The following is a 4,919-nucleotide window of genomic DNA, read 5'->3' as shown; positions in this document are numbered from 1 at the left end:
AAAGAGGAAGTCAAATTGTCTCTATTTGCAGATGACATGATTGTATATTTAAAAGACCCCATTGTCTCAGCACAAATCTCCTTAAGTTGATAAGCAACTTCAGCAAAATCTCAGGACACATAATCAATGTGCAAAAATTATGAGCATTCCTATACACCAGCAACAGACAAACAGAGAGCCGAATCATGAGTGAACTTCCATTCACAGTTGCTACAGAGAGAATAAAATACCTAGAAATACAACTAACAAAACATGGGAAGGACCTCTTCAAAAAGAAGGATAAACCACTGCTTAAGAAAATAAGAGAGGACACAAACAGATATAAAAATGTTTCATGCTCATGGTTAGGAGGAATTGATATCGTGAAAATGGCCATACTGCCCAAAGTAATTTACATATTCAATGCTATCCCCATCAAGCTACCAATGACTTTCTTCACAGAATTGGAAAAAAACCACCTTAAGCTTTATATGGAACTAAAAGAGAACCAACATAGCCAGGACTTCGTGACTAAAACACCAAAAGCAATGGCAACAAAAGCCAAAACAGACAAATGAGATCTAAGTAAACTTAAGAACTTCTGCACAGCAAAAGAAACTATCATCAGAGTGAACTGGCAACCAACAGAATGGGAAACAAATTTTGTGACAGAGATGAAGAGACACTTTTCAAAAGAAGACATTTATGCAGCCAAGAAACATGAAAAAAAGCTCATCATCACTGTTCATTAGAGAAATGCATATCATAACCACTTTGAGATACCATCTCATGCCAGTTAGAATGGCAATCATTAAAAAATCTGGAGACAGATGCTGGAGATGATGTGGACAAATAGGAATGCTTTTACACTGCTGTTGAGAGTGTAAATTAGTTCAACCATTGTGGAAAACAGTGTGGCGATTCCTCAAGGATCTAGAAATAGAAATATTTGACCCAGGAATCCCATTATTGGGTATGTACCCAAAGGATTATAAAACATTCAATTATAAAGACGTGTACACGTATGTTTATTGTGGCACTGTTTACAATAGCAAAGACTTTGAACCAACCCAAATGCCCATCAGACATAGACTGAACAAGGAAAATATGTCACATATACACCATGGAATACTATGCAGCCACAGTATCATGTCCTTTACTGGAACATGGATGAAGCTGAAAACCATCATTCTCAGCAAACTGACACAAGAACAGAAAACCCAACATCGCGTGTTCTCACTCATAAGTGGGTGGTGAATAATGAGAACACACAGACACAGTTGGGGGAACATCACACACTGGGGCCTGAGGGGTGAGGGACTAGGGGAAGAATAGCAGGGGGTGGGTGAATTGGGGAGGGACAGCATTAGGAGAAATACCTAATGTAGATGATGGGGTGATGAATGCAGTAACCACCACCATGACATGTGTATACCTATTTAACAAACCTGCACGATCTGCACATGTATTGCAGAACTTAAAATAAAATAAATAAATTTTTCTAAAAAATAAGCGGATGGTGAACAATGAGAACACATGGACATAGGGAGGGGAACATCACACACTGGGGCCTGTCAGGGGGGAGGGGAGGGCTAGGGGAGGAATAGCCAGGGGTTGGGGGATTGGGAAAGGATTACAGGAGAAATACCTAGTGTAGATGATGGGAGGATCAGATGCAGCAAAGCACCAAGACACGTGTATACCTATGTAACAAACCTGTACGTTCTGCACATGTACCCCGGAAATTAAAGTATAATAATAATATTTCTTTCTCTTCTACCTTTGCGGAGAAGTTTTCTCAGTTGGGAGGAGATTTTGTTTTTAATTATATGTCTCTAACACCTCCCAGTCTCAGTGAGAATGTTAGGCAGTATATAAACACGTTTTAAATTAACATCTATATCTCCCCATCTGCATTAGTCCAATTTGCATTGCTGTAATAAAGGGATACCTGAGGCTGGGTAATTTATAAGGAAATGAGGGTGATTAGACTCATGGTTGTACAGACTGCCCAGGAAGCATGGCACCAGCATCTGCTTCTTCTGAGGCCTCAGGGAGCTTACGATCATGGCAGAAGGCAAAGGGGAGCTGGCACCTAACATGGTGAGAAAGGAAGCAAGAGAGAGACGGGGGCAGCACCACACTTTAACAACCAGATCTCAGTGAGTGAAGAGAGCAAGAATTCAGCCATTACCGAGAGGAGGGCACCAAGCCATTCATGAGGGATCTGCCCCATGGGCCAACACCTCCCTCCCAGCAGGCCCTACCTCCAACACTGGGGATCACATTTCAGCATGAGATTTGGAGGGGCCAAACATCCAGACTATATCACCATCTCTGTTACTACTGTATCTACACAAATAATGAGGCGTTCTGTTAGACATCATTACATCTTAATGCTGCTGCCCATATCAGATCAACAATGGTAGGCTGGTAATGAGGAATCAGAAGTATAGGCCAAAACCGGTTTTACTCAAATGGCCATAGCATTGTTTTAAATGTTTGGATAAATTAGGTTTCTTTGGTTAGTGGGCTGATTAGTGGAAAATGCCCTGTGGTTACAGTTGGAAGAATTTGGATCTGAATTCATTTCCACCACTTACTCTCTATGTGAGTCTTACCAGTCTCCTAATTTCACCCTGAAGCACAATCTCCTCATCTGAAAATGTCTCATGTTTCTTACAGGGTCACCGAGAGGACCATATGAAATATTACAGGTGTGCTTTGCACGATGAACATTTGTACCGTAGTGTTTTCTTAGTATTCACTAACCTTGCCATCTAAAGAGACTGTAACATTTACCAGCGAGTTTCCAAAGTGGCTCACTCCTAACGGAAAGGAAAACTGACTTTTTCGATTTCCAGTTCATCTGTCTATTCTTCTACCCCTTTAAACTTCTTCATAAGGACTTTCCTGCCTTTCAGCATTATTTTCTTTCTTTAATAACGTAGGACATGGTGCTCACAGTTTTGCACGTTTAATTTGTTCTGCATTGGGGGGTTATGAGTCCTAAGGGGGATGCCCTATCAAGTTACCTTGTCTTTTCAGAAAAGAATTCAAGGTGTTTATAAACTGAGGGATTACAAGGACTTCAAGTGGAAAATGAAATGAGGAATAACTGCATACTACAAGACAGCAGCGCAATTTAGAGCTAGGTCTAGTGTGTTCTAAATCTATCATAAACACATTTTACATTATAAATATATACTGTAAGTAAATCACCAAGCTTTCTGTTGTGACTTATTTATTTAGGTTTCTCTCTAATTTGGTCTTGAGGTCTCTCTTTAAAGGAGGCCAGAAACCAGCCCATCTCCAGGAGAGCCCTGGCCGGGGGAAAGGTAGGCTCTGGAGTGTCAGTCAGGCAAGGCACAAGGAGGAGGCAAGACCAAAACACAGGAACAGAAGAAATCTCTAACTTACACATCCCGGAGAGGTTCGGGGAGCGTCTGGAGCCTGAGGGGCAGTCTGGAGGCCACGAGGAACCAGAGAGCAGAGGGAGGGCCTGGAGCTTTGTTCTCGGGCTTTCCCGTGAGGCTGTGGCTTCGCTGATTTAAGAGAACACGTGCTAAGCGGGGCTTACTTACAGGACTCCGGTGTTGACCATTAGGTTTTATCACGATCGGCAGCTGTGTGATGTGTGGGTTCTGGCTCAGTGGGATGAAGAACAAATGGGCCACATCACAACCACTCAGGGAGGGGAAGTGTTACCCAGACCAGAGGGGATACAGTGAGACTGGGCTTCAGAAAAGAGGTCAGGCCTGAAAATGGATGCTGAGGCAGCAACTATTAAACACATTTATGACAGCTTCCCCCAAAACCTGGCTTTTAAATCATTTATATTACACATGAACAAAAACTGAACTGCAAACATTTGGAAATAACCCCTTCGGTTTGCACTAATAAGCAGGAATCAAGTTTCTAGGTTCTCCTATTATAAGTAAAATGACAATGTCATTTAAGTGAAAGCTAAAATATGAAAAAAATCCAGGGAAATATGTAGCCCTTTACCTGAGGTGTCAGAGTGTTTCTGTTCATAAAGGCTGTTTTAGGTTTTAGTGTCAGGTTTATCTTGTTGTTATTTTAGTGCAGTCTACGTGAAAATATCCTTTTGAGGCTGTACAACACATGTTCTCCTTTGGAAAAAAAACGTATTTCATTGACTGTATATTTTTCTATTGTGACTTTCGAGTGTTTGTTTTATCTAGAGGTTTATATTGCTAAAGAAGTTGCCTGTGGTTATAGTTTGCAGCCAGCAAGTTACCCTGAATTACAAAGGTGGCTCTCGTTATAGGAATGCTGTGGCGTGAGGCTTAACCATGGTTCTCATATTGTGGTTCCTGAACCAGCAGCATCAGTTGTGTCTGTGAACTTACTATAAATGCAAATTCTCCGACCCCACCGAGACCTACTGAATAAGAAACTCTAGAGTGGAAACCAGCAATTTGTGGTCCAACAAGCCCTACAGGTGATTCTGGACTGCACTAGAGAACCATCTGTTTACTGTTACAGAAACCCCTTTAGGATTTCTATAGCACAATACTTCAGTAATATAAATGTTGACTATTATTTTACTGAATGGCATATGTAATATAAATGGTATATTAATGTAGTATAAATGACTATAAATGGTAGCACATTACTTAAGTAACATAAATGGTCAACATTTTAAAGTTCTTTTAGCTGGTACTGAAAACCACTATCCTGTTTAACAAGGGGTCAGGCTAACAATAGTGGTGGTCATCACAATTCACAGTTTGGGCCAGTTGGCCTGTTCATAGGCACAGTGATTCACCCACAGGACTCACAATGAGTTGCAAACACGTCCCTTCTGCAGAGCTCAGACTGAGAGGACTTTTGAGGTGCTAACTAGCAAAAATTTTTAAATGTCATTGATACTTACCCTGCCCTCATCTTCACCCTCATTCTGGGTCTTTGCTTTC

Source organism: Aotus nancymaae, unplaced genomic scaffold (genome assembly GCF_030222135.1).
Source record: "Aotus nancymaae isolate 86718 unplaced genomic scaffold, 86718_ANA_hifiasm-v0.15.2.pri h1tg000051l, whole genome shotgun sequence".
Taxonomy (NCBI): domain Eukaryota; kingdom Metazoa; phylum Chordata; class Mammalia; order Primates; family Aotidae; genus Aotus; species Aotus nancymaae.
Note: the sequence above shows the minus strand (reverse complement) of the source record.